General features: G+C 37.7%; 1 protein-coding gene across 1 annotated transcript in view; it reads left to right on the top strand.

Annotated features, from left to right (window-relative positions):
• The window catches only part of NRXN1 (neurexin 1), a 698,461-nt gene that overhangs the window by 438,900 nt on the left and 234,497 nt on the right, over window positions 1–25,064 (top strand).

A 25,064-nucleotide genomic window follows, 5' to 3' on the forward strand; every position in this document is an offset into this window, starting at 1 on the left:
AGCCTGCTGCCTACGATGTTACCTCATGGCTGACTCCAAAGCGAGAGAGCGATCTGCTGCAGATGGAACTTTAAATGTCCTTTCCAAAGTCGCATTGACATCCTCATTGGTCAAACTAGCTGCCAATATCTTGGCCAGCTTTGTGATGGGTCCCTGTCCTCCCCCCACAAAAACCACTCAACGGTCCTGGCAGGAAAAAACATTTCACATTTCTCTGTAACCAGAGGACAAAACTGTGCCAACCCATGATAACACCTGAACCAGAAATAGAGCATTTTATCTGGGATATCCACTTGCAAATTAAATTAATGGTGAGGTTAAACAAAAAGTGATTAACAAAATCAGATTTTTTGTTTCTGAACAAAAAAAAAAAAACTAGAGTAAATTGTTATTTCTCTAAAAAGCTTTGAATTAACAGAGAAAGGTTAAACTTCAGTCCTGTGCACAATGAATAATTAATTAATTAATTTCGGTGGGCAACAAACACTTTTGCCACTGAAATTAATGTAAATCTAGTATGGTGGTATTGTGCTGCTACAATAAGAACCGAGCATACTTTTTCTCAGGCCAAAAATCCTATGTAACTGAGGGACTGTAGATTGAAAGAGTTGGATTCGTCCATCTACCAAAGTGAAGATGGAAATTCAATCACTGAAGTTCCTCTTTGCAGAGATTTCATAAAAAGCATGTGTTAAAAATGCCTGTGTAGGGCTCAATGCCTTGGCAAGCAGTTTCTACTTTTTTTTTTTTTTTTTTTTTTTTTTTTTTTTTTTTTTTTTTTTCCCCCAGTATCACATACTACATCCAGCTCTGGAATCCCCAGTACAGAAAGGACATTGATCTGTTAGAGTGAGTCAAGAGAGGGGGCCCTTAGTTGATTAGAGGGATGGGGCAATTCCCCCACAAGGAAAGGCTGAGAGAATCTGATTTAAAAAGGCTTTGGGATGACCTAATTTCAGCCTTCCAACATGTGAAGGACAGAGAAACTTTTTACAGGGGAGTGTAGTGACAGGACTAGGGGGAATGGCTTCAAAGTGAAAGTCAGTAGGTGTTGGTTATGTATTTGGAGGAAGTTCCTCACTGTGAGGGGGATGAGGCACTGACACAGGTTGCCCAGAGAAACTGGGGTGATCCCATCCCTGGAAGTATTTGAGAGCAGGTTGGATGGAGCTCTGAACATCCTGGTCTAGTGGAAGGCCTATGACAGAGACTGGAATAAAAAGATATTTAAGGTCCATTCCAGTCTAAACCCTTCAATGATTCTGCGATCTGTCTCCCACTGAAAAGGCAATGCAGCCACATGTTGTGATAGCTAGTTAATTTTACATACAGGCCATGGGGATTCAGGTAGACATAATATTTACCTTTATAGTTCACTGATTAATAATATGTTGAACACTGATTTGAAAATACCAATTATGTTCTCCAGTAACAGGAGGTACTCCTCAGGAGCCGGTTCTGTCTCTGAGGCTCTGATTCTGTGGAACTGTGATTTGGTGAACTATAACCACATTTTCAGAGTTGTTAAACTAGTCATGCAAATCCTTCTTAATTTGGGCATAACTGACTAGTTAGGCTGTAACAGCTCCTTAGGAACCATTACACAGTCCTGGGTCCAGCTACCGGTGTCAGCGCTTTGCAGTCAGGTTGAATATTTTTAATTATTATTCTGGGTTTTTGCTTACAAAAGCAGTAGAGAAATAGTGCTTCCAGGTTTTTTTACAATCTATGGATTCTTCCTGTGTACTGACTGGTGTAGCTTTATTTAAGAAAAGCAACAAAATCCTCCATGCTCCAAAGTTAACACCACCTGAGCGTAAATTAAGCTGAAGATCTGTTTTCCTGCTGCTTGGAGGTACTGCACATGAGTAGTTCCTCTCTGAGACTACATGCTGATGTTTGGCTCTTCTGCATAGCAAAAGCAGTTACTGAGAAAATAGAGTAATTTTTTGAGCTAACCTACTTGTAGAACATTGCTTTTAAAAGGGAGATTTTTCAGTATATGTGAGTCAAAGTCTGTCAAAATGCAGTTTTTTAAACTTCCTAAGTGATGTGAGTGAGGAAGAGCTCCCTTGTGTGAAAATAATCAAATAAATTGGTTCATTCATATTTGTTGCAGAATGATAGGTGCCTAGAAGAACATGAGAAATTCTGATTTCAGTTTACTGTCCTATATTTAGAGCTGCACTTTGGTTTTGTCTCAGTAGGGTTAGTTATATGAATAATGGTTAATCAGTGTGAGCATGAGGAAGTCACACCACAGCCCTTAGTGCTGTAATCTGAGTTTAAGAAAAGAGATCTCTAAAGTACAACTAAGCATTTGATAAATTATTCAGAAGAGAAGCAGAAGCTTCAGGCCACTTTCTGTGCTTTGTGTGTCTTTGCAGCAAATATTGCATACACTTCACATGACACAAATGTGTATAAGTGTACAATGTGAGGAGGAGTTTCTCTTTGGTGATTTATTCTTCCTCCTTTGTGTGATACAATTAAGAATTGCTCAAATAATAGAATTATATTATGGAATCACAGTATTGTTTGGATAGAAAGTGATCTTAAAGATCATCTGGGTCCACATCTTCTGCCATGGGCAGGGACACGTTTCATTAGATGAGGATGCCCAGGGCTTCAGGGGTGGGGCATCCACAGCTTCTTTGGGTAACCTGTTCCCAGTGCCTCACCAGCCTCACTGTAAAGAATTCCTTCCTAATGTGTAATAGATCTATCCTCTTTCAGTTTAAGGCCATTACCCTTTGTCCTATCACTACATGCCCATATCAAAATGTCCCCTCTAGCTTTCTTGTAGGCCCCTTTGTGTACTGAAACATTCTCCCAGAAAAAGATCTCCCTAGGGTTTCTCTTCTCCCGGCTGAACATCCCCAGCTTTCTCAGCCTGCCTTCATAGGAGAGGTGTTCCAGCCCTGTGGTCATCTTCATAGTCCTCCTCTGGCCTTGCTACTCTGGACTTCAGAGTCCATATCCTTCCTGTGCTTGGGGGCCCCAGTGCTGGTTGCAGCACTCTGGAAACAGCTGCTTACACAGTTATGGGAAAATGACATGCTGTACTTGCTTTGAAAAAAGATTTTTTAAATTATTCTTTCTTTAAGATTTTTGTTTAACTAGAACATTTGAATGCACTGCTCATGGTACAATCACGATGATTGCTCAGTCTCACTGTGTTACTTGGCAAGTGCAGGATAGACTCCATATAAAATACATTCCAGGGGTTTAGAGGTGTCTTTTAGTCCAGCCTGGAATGTTGTGCCACTAAAGCCAGCTCTGCAGATTTATGAATGATGGACCATTAACGTCCATTTCAGCTTCTTGAGTGCACATCAGCTGATGAGAGCTGAGCACAGCTAAGAGCTTGTAGTGGTGTGGACAGGGATGAGGACAAGACCTAGGCACATGGCAATTTTTCCCAGGAAGGGGTGCATGGTGCTTCTCTTTAACAGCACTTTTTAAAATATTCGCAGTTGCTGTAAACTCTTTCCAGTCTCTGCATTGGGGATTCATATAATGCGCAGGCTGACAATATGTGCAGGCATGACTATTATCATAGAATTGTAATTTCTCCTACTGAATAATTTCTCAACATCAGTAAGCATAGTAATTTCTTAGTTCCTCTTTTTCTGGAGCCAAGCAAAATTCTCAAGAGCCACATTAAATTCTAGAGTAAGAAGAAACCATTTCCATTTTCTTAAATGGACTTATGCTCCACATGCTCAGAATTTCATACAGATTATTAATTGTTTATAAAATCTTGATTTCTTATTCCATTACCTTCATTCAAAGAGTTATGGATTTTATCTGCAACTGTCTTTGTATCCACAATTTTCTTTCCTACATCCTGTTTCCACTGGCTTTTAGTTAAACTCACAAATGTTTAGACACCTCCCTTCCAGAATTTATGATTTATAGACAATTTTAAATATGTTCTTCAGTTAAAATACCCGAGAAATTTGAAACATTAGTACTTGGAATTACAGCATTAGTGTGGTTGTAACTGTTTCTCAGAGTACAAGCTTAGCACTTTTTCTGTATAGGTGCAACACCTTTTGACACTTTTTAGGGGTACTCTGTGTAGCTTTAAAAATTATATACTGGAAATACTGGGAGTCCTGAGCTCTTAAATCAGCACGACTGTCAGCACAATCTGAGGCAATATTGCAATTGGAGGCCTGTCTGTGACCTGAAGTGGGGAAGACCACTTTGAGCAATGGAGAGCAGATTTATCCCATTGTGGGATCCTCTGAGGGACCCAGGAATGTCATTTATTGCATGGAGTAATGTCCATGAGATGTAACTTCATCATGCAGGGAAGTTTTGAGTTGCTTTCTGTCAGATTGTTCCTTTGAATAATGCTATCCAGGTGAAGAATTACTTTATTTTAGGAATTTGAACAGACATTTATGAAATGCACTTATTTCAGAAAAACATATTCAAATAATACCGATGCTTAAGATACAATTCAGAGCTTTTGAAGCTTAGGGCATGAATTTATTTTTTCGTCTGGAATTATGTTTTTCCTCATTCGCAGTTCACTAACCATTTGCACCTTATTTCTTTTCAATAGATAGATTAAAAATCCCATTACAGTGGCCTTCTATATATATGCCTGACAGTTAGCTTCTAAGTCTCTAACTTTGGTTAGATAGCCTGATAAATGAGTCTTGAATACTAGTGCCTAAATTGTTGAAACAGAAGTGTAAGGTTAAGTATCCCGTGCCTTTTCTCCTTCTGCAAGCTGTTAGAAGCGGTGCAAAGCAGCCTGGCGTATCTGCCAGCACTTCACACCCACTTGCTCATGTATAAATGACTGAACAAAGAACAAAGCAATGAAAAGTCAAGCCTTACCTTTTAAGTAGGAATGATAACAGGTTAGAGAAAATCTGAAATACAAGCTGCACAATACATTGGAGGAACAAAATTCTAGTGGAAAATATTGTGGCATTTTATAAGAGATTACAAATTATGCCAGTAATTACATGCATTTACCTAACATTTTGAAAAAAAAAAAAAAAAATATAGGGACCAAATTTGACAGTGTGCAAATAAAAGTGTTTGGTTCTGGTGTGCATTTTGAAAGAAAAGGCAATCAAGGAAACCATTCATTTATATTCTTTAGATTAATTAAATACTTTTAAAAAAAATTATATTGATACAATTCATATAAAACGTACATTCTTTTGATCAAATTGAATTCCTCATATCCAACCATTATCTCGTAGAAAAAAAGAATTTTATTGAAAAAATGTATGGTATCCTTGGTTTAGAGAATAAGGACTAGAAAGTGAAGCTTATTAAGGAAGCAAGAAGGATGTTCTATTTCCCTTCTTCTGACCTGATTGATATTCTCTTTTCTGTCTCTTGACATGTTTTCTATAATGCAAGACCACAGAAAAATAGCTGCAAAGTGTCTTGATTTTCTTCCAGCCTTCAGACTTCAAAATGCAGAAAATGTCTACTAATTTCTATTTCAGTGTTGCCATAGATACAGTTTCTATGATGTTTTTATTTTTTTTTTTCTTCTGTCTATCCCTCTACCTGCCTGTCTATAGATCTTTCATCTTGCTAGCTAACAACTTTTATTCTCCTTTCCCCTTTATTTTCCATGCTTTCCAGCTATTCTCCAGCATGTAATCCACTTCCTTAATTTAATCAGGTGTTAAATTTTGTTTGTTGGTTTTGGTTTTTGTTTTGTAATTTAGAATCCTCACTCTTGATGTTCTGGTCAATACATGAATCCTGTAATGCCCCACAGGAAGTGTCCAACGTATCTTGTTGGGCTTTGAAATAGTCTTTCTTTCTACTATTGAAACTCACAGTAATTAACTTTGTCTCACATTCTGTGAAAAAAGGATGCCTTCAGATCCCCCCTTCCTGCTGTGTTCTCAGGCTGTGCTGGATTTCTCTTTGATTCTGTTAGCGGTGTAATACGCATTCTCTCACACTGCACTTTCCCTATTTTTTGTTTCTCCCAGACCCTCTTCTCTTGATTTTTTTTTTTTCCCTTCTTTTTCTAGTAAATGCAAACAGCATCAGCCACTCAGGCTGCTGTAGGCTCAGTGTGTGTAGGCTTAATGTACCTACTCATCTGCAGTCATTCATCAACCGCTGTGTGTATCTTTTTTTCAGCTGCAAAGAGCAAGACAGTTCAGTGAATGTACTTAAATTGGATGCTAACTGCTGCTGCTGAAAATGTTTCATCCCTATTCATTAACAAAAAAAAAAAAAAAAAAAAAAAAAAGGAAGACTTTATTACTCCTTCTTAGTATGCAGGTGGGCATTTAATTCCTAATGCATTAGGTGAAAATTTTAATTGATCTAGAAGGGATAAGACAGATCATGAAAGTAGAGCACCTGTGTTATTCCATGAACGTTACACTTTTCCTTCTAGAAACATGGAACTGGGCCTATGGAATATCTTGACAGTACTCACAGTCTTACTTGGAGCTCTGATTTATAGACCTAATTCAGGGGTTTGGAATCCCCTTATATATTTCCTGGATATATTCAAATTACAGATGCTCTGAATAATCTTCTGTGGAGAGTGAAATTTCTTTTTGAAACAGTCTATGATCCTACACAGGTCACTTTACTTTGATGCCTAGAGTTAGGCTGCACTCTTCTGTGTTCTTATGCACATTTCATCATGTGACATTATCCTCCTTTAGGAAACACAGATGTTGATTTCCTTAAATAATAATTGACATCAATTTAATAGGGCTGTGCTCAATGCAATTGTATCTCTAGAGACAGTCTACCTTCTTCGAACTTAGGCAAATATGATAATTCACTTTTACTACCAAAGACATTTTTGTTGTGATGTTTTCTGTTTGTTTACCAGCAAGGGTTTTTTTGTTTGCTTGGTTGGTGTTTGTTGTGTTGTTTTTTGTTTTGTTGGTTTTTTTGTTTTTTTTTTTCCTTCTTCTTCTTTTTTTTCTCTATCTGTTATTTGTTCTACTGGGCATTTATTCTGGGCTTCCCCCTGGTCTTGGAGGAGGTCTCATGTACCACCTTACTCCTCTTCAAATATTCATCTTCTGGCTTTTTTTGTTGAAGCAGTGATTTAGCTTAGGTAAAATTGGGTTGATACAAATCCAAGACTGAGGATGAGATTGATTAGCAGAATGCTCCCTGTGCTGTCTATTACCTGTGTATGAACTGAAGGGAAAAATCCTTGCAAATCAATTACAGCTACAGAATTTTACAAACTACTTTGCAAGAACTAATTCTTAGTTAAACTTTCAAAGTTACAAAATTTATGGTAAGCTTCGCACTGTACAAATTCAGGGCTGGTGTAAAGAAAACCTTTTGTGGTTTCCTTTCACAGCCTCTTTGTTCTTAGTGCCTGTCTCCATCTGTTGATCAATTAACAAAGCCTAAATAATTATTTATTAAAAGTTGTTCTTGCTATAATTTTTGTCATCAACAATTTGGGAATTTTCTTCTTTGATGGCCTATTGTCCTCTGAACTGCTCCTCCTCTCCCACCTGTTTTAGCAGTGAAAATCAGCCCCTCCCCATGCAGCTGAACTTGTTGGCAGTGCTCTTGCCTGCTTTTAACCAGAATAAATAGCTCTGGGATTTATTGAGGAAGTGTGAATCGTCTCATCTGGAGCAGGCATCTAAATTTCAGGCATTGTGTTTAAACTAGCCATAGGCAGTCAGGCAACCCATGGAGGAATTCTTTCCATTGCCAGTTAGCTCTTTAGGAAAGAGCTAACGCAACAAAGGGAGACACAACTCTTGGAGATGTGTTACACACCTTTCCTCCAAGAAGGGCAGCTTCATCCTGTTTCGTTTGTGTCTACCCCGGGAGGTAACACAGAATATATAGCACCCCCTTCCAAGTGGGTGTTTCCAGTTGACAGGCTCTGGAGAGAATCTCTTTTTATTACACTGGGGTTTTTTCTCTTCAAGTGAGTTATTCCTATTTACTTTGGTTTTTATGAGAAAAGAAACCGTCTCTGGGACCAATACTTCTGCTTTGAATGCATTCACTTTGTCAGATTAACTTAATAACATGAAAAGAGGCAGAAATTAAGAGATGTCTTAAATGGTATTTGCTAATACTACAGACACTGTTGTATGCATACAGAATGGTTTAGTTTTTTCTTTTTCTGGTTTAATACTAAGCGGGAAACCTGACTTCAAAACAAGTAGCGGCTGTAGACACTATTTTTTCCCTTATCCTCTATTGATGACCTTGTAATAGGCCTATTAAGAAAGAGTCACTGTTGATCACTTATTAAACATAGTCACAATTTATGAGACTATTATCTCAGATAATCTAATAGGCAGTGTTATTGTGCACTTTTTGCTACAGTTCTGCTTCTGAACTCAGTAAATGACTGGCTGCATTATTACCAAGTATTTTTATAGAAGTCCCAAGTGTAGTTAACATTTTTATGGACAAGAATGCGATAGCATCAACACCAGCACAGCACAAACGTAGGAAAAACCATAGAATAAAGAGGTAGAAGATTACAGGAAAGTTGGACCTGTTTGAATAGCAGACATATGGTGATAAACAGTCTAGGTGTCTTGCAACACATCCATAAGACTCCCCAACAAGATCCATAAGAATCCAGGTATCCTTTGATCATTACAATGTGGGTGGTAGCTTGAAACCCTGGTAGTCTCTTCCTGAGCTGTAACAGAGCCTGGAGACATAAGCTGGGAAATCTTTGACTTGTCTTTCCCACTGTGTTGATTTCAGTGCAAGCATTCAATCTTTACATTTCTGTCCTGCTTTTCTCTTCTACCTCCTAATAGTGACAGACATATTTTCCTCCTGCAAGTTTGTCCTTGATTTCTTTCCCCCTTCTTATTGCTCCAAAGTATATGCTACAGTCATATTTTGATTTCTTGGTATCATGCTTGTCTTGTGGTCTACTTGCTGTGTCTTCCTGTTATAACATTATTTTTTTCCTCCAGCTATATATCTGATTAGTATTCACCACTTTAAAAAAATGCTTCAGTTTTACGCTCCCTGTGGACTTTCCTGTAAGAGTGTTTACTTCAGGCAAAGGATAGATTATGCTATCCATGTTGTAAAATCCTAATATTACCAATAATTGCCTCTAATGGAATGAATTCTGTCCATTTTTAACTAGAGTACCATTGAGTAGGTGTCCCACAGTAGCGGTTTACTAGAAAGGAAAATAAATTTTAAAAAAAAAAAAGGCAAGGGAAAGAAATAAAGCTACCTGTATACTTTAGAAAATTAGAAATATTGGAGTCTATCAATCTAGAATCTGCTTGCAGTTTCCAGTTGCTCTGCTAGCAATAATGGGGGTTACAGAAGTGTGAATACTGAATCAATAAAATCAACCACATGCCCTCTGAGTCGTGGAGCATATTGCATGGCATAGGATATTGCATAGAATATTTCTTCTAATAAAACTAAGCCACTTTTGATGCACTATAGAAAGGAGTAAGAAAATATAGTGGCTGTTCTAAGAGAATGACTGACATAAAGCTGTCTTTTGCTTGAAGTGAATAACTATTGAGAATTAACAGTGGTCATGATAGGTTTCCTCTTCGTTTATATCCTCTTTGTGTTGTTACTTCCCCAGCACTGCTGCAATAAATGGTTTTGGTGATCTTGACCTTGGAAGCAAACTCTGGCCTATAATGCAGCCCATTTGGTGCAGTGAGTGCACTGCTGGGAAGTAGTTACCCTGGTTTCTAGTGGTGTAAATATTGCAGATTCTCAGGTCTCTGTGCATGGAGCTATACCCTCAAAAGCCTTCCTGCCAGCTCTATGCACATGCAGCTGTGAAAATTGGATATGGATTATGGAGCAGTAAATAATAAGGTGTTTATGGTGCCCTCAGAAAAAACAGATGATATGCAATATCCAGTCTGAGGTGACAGAGACCAGAGCGACAGAAACATGGATAAATCTCTTCTGGAAAAGCTGGCAGTTGCTGGCTGCTGGCAGGGCAATCACAGGGACCAGTTCTGAATTCAGCTGGTAGGTCCCAGATGCTCTGAGAGGGTTCACAAAGTGCTCATCTACAAGTGCTTCAGGAACAGGCTGTGTTATCTGACCTAGTCCAGTTTTCTACTCAGGCCAGGCTGCTTTTTTCCCCTTCCTTGTGTGTGATTGTTGGCTGCTGGAGATAGAGAAGAAGGTCACACTGGTTGTTGTAGTTGCAGACTTGGGCTTTTTGACAGTTGTCCAAAGGTCAAGCTGCTTGCTCTTTTACTATCTGTCATGAGTGCAAGTAAATAAATGAAACATATTGAGGCAGAAAAACGCAAAATATAATAGTTCAGAGTATCTTTTCAGATGAAATGGCACTTTATTCCCTTATAAAACCTTGCATAGTAGAGCATGAGGAAAACATACCAATTTGATTTCTTTAGAAAATGCTTTCTTAAGACTGCCAACTTGGAAAACAGCTGAAAAAAGCAAGGGAAAACATTGATTGTTATACAGAATGCGACAGCTAAAGTATCTTCTTTAAGAAGGGGGAAAGTTCCTCAATAGCTCTCCTCCACCAGTGAAAATTGCTACAGAAAGCAGTTTACTATATGCTGTACAGAATTAATAAATTGAGTTATCGATGAAGGATCCAGGTCACCACCTCAACTAAAGGGAAGACTAAGGGGCACAGTGTCTTGCCCAAACAGAATAGGGGGTTTTTTGTGCCGAATCTGTATTTTTTCTGAGATATGGTGCTCATACTGATGCAGCCCTTGAGATAATAAACCTTTTCTGAAGCTGAGGTCTCTGCATATTAGTGACAGCAGAGTATTGAGGCTGAGACTGATAATGGTACTAAATAATCATCTCTTTTAAAACAAAAATTACTTTGATGAACATTAACATGAATATCAGCACAAGTACAGGGTGTGCTTAGTACTATTTAACATGACCGTCATTTTGATAACAGCTCTGATTAGGTAGGTTTTGTAGAAGCTGACTATCAGCTGTGTTTGCATTACTGGAGAGCCTCATGGATTCCATTTAGCTGCAGTTTTGTGACTTTCATTCTTTTTTGTAATCAGTTTTGTCTCATACAATGGGTTTAATCCCTTGAGCAGATGAAATATCCGCAAAATATTTAAGTGTTCCCTGACACAGGTGCCAGGGAGGAAAGTGCACTGACAGCTTAAGCCCACAGCACTCAGAAAGGGCTATCCAGGCTATCCCAGAGGAGGAAGAGACATCATTTGAGCTGCATCAGCTTCCTGAAGCAGTGTACCACTAAGTCTCTTGGACACTACTTGCCTGGGACACACACCTAGGGAAGAGGGCTAACAGTATCTAGTATTTGAGGGATCCAGGGTTGTTTAACATGATTTCAGAGGATTTGCATGTGATTTGGCTGCGCTTTACAATTATGTCAAGTTTATCAGCTTGACCTAACAACAGCAGACTTCTCCAGCCACAAGCACAATTAGAGCACGATTTGTTCTTTAGGTCCACCATCTTTTAAAGATGCTTGCTTGCATGAGTATAAAGAGGCTCACAGGGTAATGTTAATTACTTCATAACATTTTCTTCCTTGGTTGTGCCCTCTCGTAACTCTTTTAGAAGCGTCAGATTCATTCTGTTGATGTTACTCTTGGAGAGACGTAGTGCAATTCAAATCCAAAACTTTTTTCTGTATCTTTCCTTTATTTGAGGCATAGGTCTACCTTCAGCTTTCCCTTAAACCCACACCTAATCTGTGTAGGGAAGTGCTCACGTGCAAGTTTAAATTTGAGAGAGGATAAAAAGCTACTATGGAGCATAAAAATGCATTTGTTATTTGAATTTGCAAATTAGGAGTTCCTTCTTATTTTTTAAGGTGGCTTTTGGTTATTTTGCAATCACATATACAAAATCTCATTTCAACTGCTAATTTTAGCAATCTACTTCTTCTTAGTAAAAGTTCAGATTCCCTTAGTTTTTGATATTATTAGGTTATGAGGTTTTAGGGAAAAACCTGGTTCATGAAATATGACATTTTTCATCACTGCCAAGGTTAAGTATAATACGGGTATGAAAAAGACATATTTGGGTCTACAAACATTAAGGAGGTTTAATTGGAATGAATAAAATTGCTGTTTAAATAAATATTCTTTCATTTTTCATTATAGCTCTAGTTTAACAATCCTGTGTCTAAATGTCATGGACAGCCAAGATCCTGAATGTCGATGAGTCTGATTTCTCCAGAAAATATAGAAATAGCTCTTTTGGGATTTGTGAAAAAATTGTTTTTCCTTGTATGCTGTTATGCATCATTTTTTATTTATCAAAGTGTAATTTGGTGCTTCCATTCCTTCTCTTTTAGCCCACAAGGAGACAGTAGCTTGAGGACACTGATATTGAATGTCAGCTGTAAGGTATTTTTTTCCCCAAGCAGAAGAAGGAGAATAGTTTGGAGATGTGGCCTGTGGCTCTGAGAGCTGCTCACAATGGCTACAATACTGTTAGAAACCAAATAATTTGTCAGAACTCTTGCAAATTAGGATTAGAAGAAGGGAATGGAGGATTGATGAAAGGGGAAAGATGAAGTGAATGAAGCCCTACTCTCGTTACAAACAGTTGCTGATTTTTTTTTTTTTTTTTTTTTTATTCAAGGTCAATAGGTACAAAACATTGGCTTTGCTAATCAGATGAGAACTTCATTGCTTTGTTTCAGAGACCAAGGCACACATCATTTTTAGCTGCAAAAGTCTGTGGTTTTACTCCACAAAGTTAATTGGAAGATTTGGTTTTAAAAGATAATAATTTAGAAATGCATTTTTTAAAGGTAGTGATAAGAAAAGTGCTACAAGTGCTCCAGCTTTGAATAAGAGAAAATATATTTAAGAACTGAATAAAATATTTTTTAAGTTATGCCTATTTTTAGTAAAGATATTTTCAACCCAATAATCTATAACAGCAGAGTACAAAGTTGAGCACAGCAGACAGGGACCATTGAGCTCCTGGAGTTAAGGGTGCATTAGTATTTGCAGTATTTGTAAGATAAGATGGTTATAGTAATTGGTTCCCAGACTGAAATGTAGCTTGAAAGATTGAGACCTGAGATCACAAGTTATACTTTTAGAAATGTGTTCTGGGAATTGCTTAAACTTCTGTGGTTTGTTTATGGTATGCTGGATTCCCAAGGTTCCCCGTTAAGGTTCACAGTTGCATTAAAGGCAATTTTGCATAAGCAGACAGGCACAATACCCATATAAGTAGTTTGCAGTCTCATACCCTTAGCTGAGGGGTGTGGGTTTCAATAGGTGCTTAATCAGGGATTGGCAAGTGTATTTCTGAAACATGGGACTGAAATCTCACTTGGGCATACTGAGGTCTCTCAGTTGACCAGCAACACAAGGATCAGATTTCCCATCCTGTATATAGGGACAGCTTTGAAGTCTTGAGGATAGTGCTGTCAGCTGCTGGATCTTTGCTCCTTGGCTGTGCAGGCTGACTCAGGGAAAATGATAACCTATTCACAGAATCATTCAGGTTGGAAAAGACCTCTAAGGTCGTTGAGTTCAACCTTTGACTGATTGCACCTTGCCAACTAGACTTTGGCACAAAGTGCATCATAGTACAGCTATTCCATACCCTCTCATTTGGCCCCCATCCTTAGTTGTACTCCCTGGCATGATCTCTGCATGTGGAGCAACCTGAGCAGTGGTGTTGCGGCAGCCAGAAGACATGCTGTGCTTCTCATTTGAAACTTGGGCCCAAGATGCAGCTAAGGAACAAAGCAAATTGTTCCCTTTGTTTTAGACTCCCCACAAAGATCTTTGGGTTATGTTTGTCTTGCACTACTACCTGATCTGCATATTTTCTGTGGCAAAGAACACCATTGGTTGGGAATGTCTGTCACATTCACTAAGTGTCCTTCAGAAAAGCAGTCCTGGTTCTTTCCTAACTTGGGGTTTTAGTTTAGAGGTTATTTGCTTTCGGATTACTACTTTCTTGAACTGAAGAGAAATAGGCTTATGTTGTTGTTATTGCTAAAAGCAGGACAGATTCTCCATGTCTTGTTCTGTTCCTGGCTGTATCTTGAGGACAGAGGTGTTAATTTACCCTCACCATCTGACAGTGTTGTATCAGGAAAGTAATAGCTTTGAGTGCAAAGAACTGAACTTCACATTGATATATTTTCTAAACTATTATTTTCAATAATGAGCATGAAAACACTTTCTTTTTCAGTATGAATGAGACGTTACTGTTGCATTTGGCCTGAGGTATTTATGATTTACTCCACAGAATCAAAATGAAGTTTATAAAGAGTTTGTCACAGAGCCTCAGGTAGTTAGTTATCCAGTTACTGCTGAAAAAAGATAACTGATAGGAAGAGACAACACAGAATTTTTAGGGAGATTTTGAATTTTTTTGAGAATTTATGGAGAATTTTGAAGTTTTTTATGGTATGTATTAGTTCTTGCAAATTGCTTGCCAATTTAATATCAGCAAAATTTAACCAGTAAGTAATTGCTTATGATATGAGCCACAAACTAATTTACTGAAATATGTTAATATTCACAATGCATTTAGAACAGCGGGGTTGTTCCAAAAATACTACTCTGTTGTTTAATTGCAGTGTTTAGGTTGCATTGTTATTACAAATGCTGGTAATATCATCACAAAGCCAGCCTCCCATTGAATAGCCTCCTTACGAGACTCCAGCAATGTGAGTAGGTTAGTGTCCTTTGAGAACTAAACAGGATATGAACCAAAACCTTCTGGATTTAAATAATGATTCTTAACTTCTGATTGATGTTCATTATGTGATAGACCGAGAGCCTTCTTATGACTTAAAATTTAGCTTAAGAAATTTCAATCAAATAGCATTCAATTCCTATCTTAATATTTGCATGTCTTCAATGGAATCAATATTTGTGTGAGATGCAGAAACATTACCTAGAAGTATGTTTTTATGTTACAGAACTACTGTAAGAAAATACTTTTTTGAGCAAACTTAGAACGCTCATTGAAAAATGGGCTATTCCCTGAGCATATTACTTCACAGAATTATTTCCACATGTGTTGGTATCACTTACAGTTTTGAAGGATTCTGACAATCTTTGTATATGTTATTTATAAAGTAGTGTATTTAAAGTAAGGCTTTCCGACTATTGAATACTGATCTTCAGCTTCAGAATATTAAAAAGCAATCAAATTTTCTCCAGACAGGCCCTTGGAAGTGAGTGGCCTACTCAAAATCACTGCACTAATTAGTCTGGTTAGTCTTCAGAGGGGTGATTAACTGCTCACCTTTCTTGCATACATGAGTGATTAATTTACAGCTGATAGCACTGGCTTATGGAGAATCAGAGCCAACACTTGAGTTAGTCCCTGGTGAAAAATGATTTGAACAATTTGGAGTCCAAAACTCTTTTGTCCAAACATTGTTGTGGGAATCCAGTGATTAAGCCACGCTCTCTGATTACTTAACTAAGTAACCCAGTGAAAAGCATTAAGATGCATATTTTCACTGCAGCTCTTTATCCTCTGAATCTGGTAGAGAATTGTTGCTTACAAACACCATAGGACTTTGCAAAGAATGACAGCAATTATCATAATGACAAAGCATGTAGTGTTTCTGTGCCAGGCCGCAATTGAAAATCTATTATGTAGTAGAACAGAAAGAAGTGGGAAGGAAGGTGAATTGGGGCCAACCTGGCTGGCCCCTGTTAGCTCTTATTATAATGGTCTAATAACCTTAAAGATTCAAGTAACAAATACAGCTGTGTCTGTGTACCCCTATTAAACACGTTTGTTTCATGCTTAGAGTTGAAAATGTCAGTAAACACTGATGTGCCAAAGTCAATCCTCGAGATAATGACTGCAGAAACTCTCTAAATAAAGTATCATTTGTAGCTACTTGCTGGGTTCTTATTTCAGGCTTCTTTGAGACAACCAAGCAGACACTTTTATATCATGTTCCTCTTTTACCTGATACTTTTTGGAGGTTTGAGTGCATGTAATACTGAAGACTAGCTCTGGCTTTAAAACTTGGTTATATATAGAATGAAATATCCTAAAGTTTTGTTCATGTTTGGAATTAGGGAGATGGTACAATGACACACAGACTTCAGTCACTATGCAACTTGCTCATTAGTCCTTCTCTGTTGCCAGGTCTCTTTCTGAGATGCCTCTGAACAGCTGCTTCAGGGGTGGATTCATGTGCTTCAGGGAGGATTGTTGTTTTTCCAAAGATTTCAACTCTTGCATTTAACTTTGATTTCATTTTTGTTGCAAGAAGAATGGTTGCTATTTTTGCATTTCAGAAATGTAACATCCCTAAGAAACTGCACTCTTTCTATTTTTCTTCAGCTATAGTCCATGTCTGTCTACTCAAAAACATTCAGAAATGCTGCCAAAGGAATATTTTTGTCTGTTAAATATCAGTAGTTGAGTAATTAGTAGGAGAGCATGTATGCCACAGAACTTCTTACTACTCTTCACTGCCTTTGCAAACAAGCAAAATTAAACTTCACTGCACATTGCCCATAATACAAATTATCTACTCTTAGCAGAAGCTTCCCTTTCAGCAAACATTGTAATTTGTGATGTTTCTTATCTTAGTCCAGCATCTGACATCCTTGGGCGTGGATCATTTTTCAGTGACTTGAGCAGGCTTGCAGCTAGCAGTGCTTTCATTTTCAGCATGCTATACCTTTCTTCCAAGAGAAATTTTGGCTACTTTTGAAAGCTCTCTAAGGATTTTTCAAGATTAAATTATGAGATGCACAATTTAGCAAGGAATATAATATAAACATCAGTTAAAAATAACTAAGTTAATGCAAGATTGGACAGCTGGAATATTGTATTAGTGAGAAAGCCAATAAGAAATAAAGACTTTAGCCTAGAAGCATGCTAGGCACTTGCAGCCGAGCTTCTGTCCATTCTAACACTGTTAAATGACTTAAGCCAAATTATTGCAAATGTTTTGATCCCCATTTAAAGAAGAGGGGGGTTATTTTTAAAGGTTGCCGGAAATGCAATGACACTTCTGAGAGTCAGGATACAGGATACTGCTGTAGGTGCTTGAATAAAAACATAACTTCAGGCATTAATGTTTTGCATAAAACAATGACTTACAAATAATTATTATTTCTCTGATGAGAACATTGCTTTTTGATGGACCTGTACAGAGAAAATTTAGTTTAGTTTTTTTTTTTCTTTTACCAGTTTTTGGCCTATGTGCACGTCTGTGCAGAGCTGCTTTTGTGACAGATGCTCAGGTCCTAGTTTCTAAGCCTTCAGCTTACTGGCTTCCCAGCTGAGTCAGCAAGCTTGGGAACTCTAACAGCTCAAGTTATTTGGTTTAGGGAATTTTTAACTTTTGCCAGGTATCTGTTAGTTTGGTGAAATCCCTGGACTAGAACCACTGAATGATTTCACATAGGGCACCAACAGATGGTGACAACATTTGGTGTCTATCAACCTGCATAGTATTTGAGCTAAGTGTCCTAGTTCCTGTATCCTGTTACAAATCCCTTCAACTAACCAGCCCCTTCACTGTGTTCACTTTGGAATTTGGAACAACTAATAAGCCATAAGGAGCAAATTGGTGCATGTGCAGTTAATTTATTTTAATGGAACTTATTGCAAGCTGTGGTTGAATTGAAGTTTAGGCCTTGACAATTTCTGTGTCAGGAGTGTGGAGACTGGAATAGTCCTATTGTCTTTGAGAGTACTTGACTATACTGATTTCAATGTGACAATGGTGTTGAGGAGTAGGTTTAGTTGCAGGTAGCCTCGGTGTGTAGCTGCAGTGTGAGCTGCAAGTCTTGGGCTATGATGGCCAGGAACCTGACCCTGAGCCCGAACGGGATCGGACACTCAGGACAGCAGGAGCCAGCCACAATAAGAGTTTGGCGCACTTGGATTGTAAGATTATAAAAGCTCAGGATCCCATCCTTGAGACTGAGCTATATTTTATTTTGTTATTCTGTTATTCTATTCTGTTAGCTACTGCACCATGACTAAAGTATTTTAAGGCTCTGGGGGTCTGGGACTCTGCTATGGGAAATCCAGTGTGGAGCCAGTAAGGGAGATCTGGTGTGCTCGTGTGAGTGTGGAGGGGTAGGTGGGAAGAGTCTCCAGTGCCAGCTCAGGTGGTGTTGAGGGTGACTTCAGAGTCGCTCCTGGATGGTCAGACAAGGAGTTTCTTTAACAATGCCTTTACATTATTACCTGTTCGGAAACACTTTTCAATTCATTGCCTTCTCATATGTGTTTTCTCACCACACAATTTCCACTTCTGTAGACAGTGTCAAGAAATTTATCTTTAACTATATGTTGACAAGGTTGGAGGAGGAATAAAACCTTCCATTATTTATAGATGCTTGGCTTTTAATTTCCATCTTTTTGGCAAGCTTTAAGAATCAGACATGCTGTAATCCTTGTTACCTTTAATAGAGTTATACTGGATTAAAATGTTTCATGTTGAGTGCAATATGACATTTAAAGCAGGGCTTTAATTTCCAAAATATATCATTTTCTATCCATCTACATTGCAGGCACAAGGTCCAAGGCTCCTAATGGGGGAATTACTTACCTTACATTTCATACGGAAAGGTTTCAAATGAATTTTAAACAGCACATACCATTAAAAGCACATACTTTTCATACTGGAAAGGTGATAGACAATAGGCAGCCTATAAAATTTTTAAACTGAGAGCATCTGGATAAGAACAATAGTTTTCTTTCATCACTCTGTGTCGGATTTGTGTTAGACTATCCTTTCATAAAACATATAGTGATTTTTTTGTGTAAGCGAACATATTTATGAGCTCAACAAACCACAGAATTTTTTCTGTGGATGTTTCAAAACTAATAAAAATAATTTTACAGAATCAGTGCCATAACACTTCCATGTCCATTGACATTCAGTTAATCAACTCATGTTTCGGTAATAAATCAGATGAACAGATTGTTTCATCAGCAGATTAAACTCCTAATTTCTATTCTCTTAGGATTCCTTTCAGCTAGCTCTTGCTTAGCTAAGGTCCTTCTCAAAATTATATTCAATTGGAGGCTCTTAGTTCAATGTCCCTACTCAAACTGAGTAGTACTTTACTCCAGATGAGTGATATAATCTAAATCAATGGGGTCATTTGAGGTATAAGATGCTACTTGATTTAAGATATTAAAATCACTCTAGTTGGAGAATTCCTTAAATTCTTTGAAACTTTTATTATAACTGTGTCATTTATGATGCCAAGAATGATGCTGACTTGGAATACTGATGCTAAGTTGTGTCAGGATTGTTCTTTATAGATATACCTGTTTGTTGAGCCATTGTTCCTCACAAATTTTAGTTGTTTGTCACTTACTGATCCTATTTATCAATAGAGCTTAATAGCAACTGGGGAATTCAAATCGCAAAAACTTTTGGAACAGGGATGGAGTATTTTTTTCACCCACTTTATTATTGCATGGAAGGTAAAACATAAACAACTGTCCAAATACCAATGCCATAGACTGGCAAGAAAGGAGAAGTCAAGAAAGGAGTGGTTTCCTTAGGGTTTGGGGGTTTTTTTCCCTGTAGTCTGAGGAAAAAAAAAAACAAAACAAAACAAAAACTTTGCTTCTGTGTTAGTACCCTGAATCTTCAACAAATGCCATTGGAAAGGGCAGGATGCTCAGCATGACTTGGGATTGTGTTGGTTCTATTATCACTTAGACCTTTACCTGGAGACAGCTCTTAGGCATAGCTGAGTTTAGTAAACCACACACAGCACTGGTTTATAGATCTCTCTGAAAAATTGGATGCAGGGTGATGAAAAGTCCTGTAGGCTCTGATAAAGCAAATCAGGGTGACCTTAGTGCTTTGGGAAGAGGAGTTTTATAATGCAAAGTAAAGCTGTGCTTGAATTAGAAGTAGTAGTAGTAGATACTGCTTTGTTGGTTCCTTTAAAACTATTGCTCCAGCTGATTGAGTTGATTGAGATGTTGGGACAATGTGCCTTCAGCCTCTCTTACAGAAACATTGAATTTTAGAGCTCAGCTATAGCACAGTGACATGTGGGTTCCATAAAAGACTGACAGGAGGCCGATAAACATTTTCCATCTGCTTTATTTTCCTCAGCATCTTTACCTGAAGAGGGATGATGTCATTAATGACAATATTAATAATAAAACCCAGCAATGATTGTTGTCAATGCTGCTTTGGTCAGTGAGTTTTCCTATAGTTACTCTGGAAGAAGGGAAGATCAATCAATGAAATAATGGGATTACTAAGGAATTGTGCTGCTCAGTTTGTGACCTTACAGGTGACAAATAAGACTGTTTGTAAGCCGTCCTAGTTAGGGCACGCAGTCAGATTGGTACAAGGACCTAGCTAGAAATTGTTTGGAGTAGCAACCGCTTTCCTGGAAAATTTTGAACTTTTATCAAGGTTTCCCATGCTTGGCCAAAGGAACACCATAAATATTCTCCTAGTCCCTATTATCCACAAATCCAAGAGAGTCTGGCCAGAAAATAAGACATCCATTCCTACCCTTGTGGCTCAAGCTCTTTGGAGAGCTATAGGCAATAATCCTTTTGAACATTTTCTCTTTCCCCATGCAATTTCCACACCTCTTCTGCTATTAAATAACCTGATGCTCCTCTTGCAGGAGAGCAGTTACAATCTATATTCAGGCGCCTGCCCAGATTTGTGGGAGAGACTGTATCAGAATGCCTTCAGGAAGCATTCAGTTGAATCTGGTCTTTAGTATGAAATATTTCTTCCATCTCTTTCCATCTCCTTCCCATGGTTAACCCTAATGGCCATACCCTCCTCACCTCAACCCTGTGGCATGTATTCTCTCTTCTGTGTAAATAATTAATAACATGTCAAAGTCTAGGAAGAAGCAATATTTTAATCCACCAAGTGGATTATTTTGAAACACTCTCCTCTCCCCCTGGCATATCATGTTTCTGGCTTGACACATTCCTTCCTTTACTTACCTTAGAAAATCTGTACAAATATATGCACAGAAATTTTGTGTATTTTTCTGAACTTCAGCTTGTGTAGACTGAAAATACATAGAGGGATGTGTAAAAATGAGTATTAATGGATATTTATATGCTCCTCTGAACATAGCAAATATAATTAATGCCTTCATATGGATGTTTGGACAATTGCGTGTGTGTGTGTGTATATATAAGTTTCCATATTGTAAATTCTTCATTTGTGGTAATTAATAGTAGCCTGCACAAATAGTCTCACTGGATTAATCAGGTTTATCAATGCAAGTAATTACTTACAGGTGGGAATTAGAGGGTTCACATTGTAGCCCACAATGAAGTACTGATAAGATACAGAAAGAGGAAAATTACATTATTGGGTAAATTCTTGTTACTTGCAGTCATTACCCTTCATATTTTTAATAATAGTTAAAAATCATTTTTCTATTAATGAAAGTGCAGCTAATAGTTTTCATTACTGAACTTTACAGGCTTCAGTCTTCAGTTTTGCAGTCAGAGAGTGTGATGGAATCATAGTTTGTGAGGGTCCAGTGCTCAATCAAACCATTGCACTGTCTTCATCAGAACCTGAAACCTGATGTGAATGTTGAAAATAAGCATTATGCTACTTACATTATATGTGATAAATAGAATTATGTATATTACCCTTCAGTGCAATATACCTTAAATTCAAAAGTAGGATGAACATGAGGAAGGCAGAAAGCTGTTGATTTGAGCAAACTATTAAGCTACATCAAATGTGAACTTCAGAGCAATAAATATTGAAAAGCTTTGCAGTCATAAACAATAATAAATACAGTGAATGGGCTATAAACAAAATATTTATCTGCTTAATACTGTAGAGGTAAGCAGATGTCCTTGAGTTGCTGCCAGACTGTGCTAAAATGAATGCACTATTTCATAAAGATGAATTTTGCAAACAAGTAGGTCTTCAGAGATCCAGGCCATTAAAAAACATTACTGTATCTTGACCACTGGCATTTTGTTACAATGGGAACCATGCTTTCATGGGTAAGAATTTTAAAGAGCTGTGTGGACATTTTTCCTAAACATTGTGTAGATGCATGGAAGCATAAAGAATTATGCAGTAAATTCTGTGGCTGAGAGATATAACTGGCATGTTACAGAGTTGCCTGCTTACAAGTACTGTGCTGATGGCATTGCTATTCTTGACATTACAATTCTGCTGCTTTCAATTCTCTGAAGATGATAAACCCCAAACATCACAGCGCCACGAGCTAAGGGTGATGGCTGGGGTTTCGTGACAATGTCCTGGAAGAACCGCAGAGACATTATGAGGTTTGTCAGAGAGCACAAAAGCCTTTATAAAGCAAGTGAATTAGGCTTCCTCTGTTGTTTCTTACCATATCCAAAACTGATAGTAAGGAGGGTTTTTTCCAACAACTGCTCAGCTTCGAGCTTTTAATAGTTAATGGGGCATCGGGCTATAAGCTGAGATCAATCCCAGAGTAATAAATTTTACATTATTATATTTGTCTTTCTTGAAATATAAACACCAGAGGATCTATTATCAAATGGCTTCCGACCCATTTTTTTCATAATTAATACAGGAAATTCGAAGAACGTGACTCCCTGTACAGTTCAGACAGAGGCAGATCTATATTCATCAGCATGGATTAATTAGTCCTTTACCAGAAACACAGTTACTTCGAAGAGCTACAAAATGGGCAGTTATAAAGGAGGGAAAGTTTTCTCATAAAAACCCATAATTCACATATTCTCATGGATAACTTTGATGTTTATTCTATGTAGTTTAAGATTTACAGCTATATTTATCCAGCTCCACTGACAGTGACCTTGCCTTCAATGTGGCAGCAGTATGGAATGAATTGCTCTTCCCTGGTTGATTTGAAGGGCAGTATTTAACAAAAAAATGCAGCAAAGATTCGCTCTGAATAAGAACAGCAGAGCCTCTCATTGTTCAGATCTGAAGACTTACTTCTCAGTTATTGTATTCAGTATGACTCCACCATGCTTGACAGGCTTTTTCTTTGTCTTCTGTATTGGATAAACACATCTGTTACAACCAAGAATAGGAGAATTATGCATTGCCACTTAAATCTTAGGGACAATTCTAACAGCTCCATCTGTGACACTGAGGTGTAAGGAGTTGTTTTTTCTTAGCCTTCCCATTTTTGTTACTTATAAGAACCTCATTCATGACCTGACACAATGTTTTATGAAGTCAACAGAAACGCTGTCACTGACTTTAATGAGCTTTGGATCAAGCCCTCAGTTTTTCATCAACATAGAACAAATCTTTTCACTCCAGACACTACAGTGACATAAACTCCATGAAGGTCCCAACTCATCATTTGGAGATTTGAAGTCAAGAGTAGCAGCAAAGAGAACTTGGAGGCCATCAGCAGTGACATTACCTGTCTAATGTGCCTTTGTTTCAGGATGTATTGTAACTGGAGATTAATGGCACAGCAGTACATTTCAGACCACTGCCTAGGAGGAAAGCAAGGGTGGGAGAGCAGGAGGAGGAAGATTTTGCCACACACCAGACACCTTCTGTCCTAAACCAGACACCTTTTGCCCATGTCCATTACCTATCCTTGGCACAACATCAATCTTCACTACTCTTACAAAATTCTCTGTAATGAAGATAAAACCTGATTTCTCTTAAAGTGTAAGTGAAATCTTAAATAGCAGACCTGCTATTGTCTTTGTCCTTGCTGAAGAAGTTGACAAAAATCTCCTGAAACACATGCTGGCTCTTATTTTGACATCAAGAGAAAAACCAGCAGATCCATTTGAAGCACAGTGAAACTATCCCACAAGTGTATTAAAATAAAATGATATTTACAGTGATTTTAGTGGTATGCACAGTGCATAAATTATTACAGATTGATGGCATTGGAAAAAAGCCCTAATTAATAGGCATGTAATTCCATAAAGAAAAAGTGATGTTAGAAATAAATATATGGCATTTTTTTCAAAAAGACCAAGGATTCTTTTTGCATCATGACTGACACAAAACAGTCTTGTTCAGCAGTAGAGTAAGATTTTGGGACATCTGGGAGTTGAACAAGTTGTGTAACTGTACAGCTCTTCTTGGCTTTGGCTTTAAAAGTCTGCATATTCAAGGGATTTTAGATACCTTTATATGCTAATAGCATTTTTGGTTGACCTTGAAAGAAAGTAAGAAAATTATGATTATGTTGTTATGTACTGTCTCCTTACATGGACTTGGAAAGTATGGAGTGAGAGCATTGAGTGAAATAAACGGAGTTACTTTTTATGGAATCATGGAATGGTTTGGCTTGGAAGGGACATTAAAGATTATCTAGTTCCACCTCCCTGCCATGGGCAAGGATGTTATCTACTAGATCAGGTTGCACAAGGCCCCACCCAACCTGGCCTTCCAGGGATGGGGTCTCCACAACTTCTTTTGACAACCTGTTCCAGTGTCTCATTACCTTCTGAGTAAAAAAAAAAAAAATTCTTGGTATCTAATCTAAATCTTTTTTAGTTTAAAAATATTCCCACTTGTCCTGTTACTAGTTATTTAATAAAATAGATAAAATGTAATAAAATTAGATAAAAAGCAATAAAAAGGAGAGTAGCCACACTTTGAGACAGTTTAGGACAGATGGTAAAACTAGACTTCTGTATTTACAATACATTAACCTATCTCCCTAAGCTTTGACCTATCCTCATGGAAAAGGAGTACACAGCTTGTAGTGACTTTTCTAATGAAAGATCAAATGCATGCACAATTTTCCTGCTCTGTGCTGTTGCTGTTGTTAAGATACAAGTTTTAAAAGGAAAATGTCTGGATATGCTGCTATTTTAGTTCTGAGGAAATAGGCTGATGATGAAGTTAAGCACCTGAGTGCTAAGTGGTTTTGGCTTACAACACTTGTTTCAAACAGATTTATAGATTTTGTAAGTGCACCCTGGATATAATGTGTAAAGATTTCCAGTTTTAAAAGATGTACATTGAGCATTATGCAAATAAGCCATTGCTTACTCAGATGGTAGACTAATCTCTTTGTCCTGACATGACAAGTATGTTTTCACTTGTTATCCCCATCTGTCACAAGATGATAAACCTCAGATCTGTAAAAGTCTTATCTGAATGTATTTAACATCTTGCT

Source organism: Hirundo rustica, chromosome 3 (assembly GCF_015227805.2).
Source record: "Hirundo rustica isolate bHirRus1 chromosome 3, bHirRus1.pri.v3, whole genome shotgun sequence".
In the NCBI taxonomy this organism is placed as follows: domain Eukaryota; kingdom Metazoa; phylum Chordata; class Aves; order Passeriformes; family Hirundinidae; genus Hirundo; species Hirundo rustica.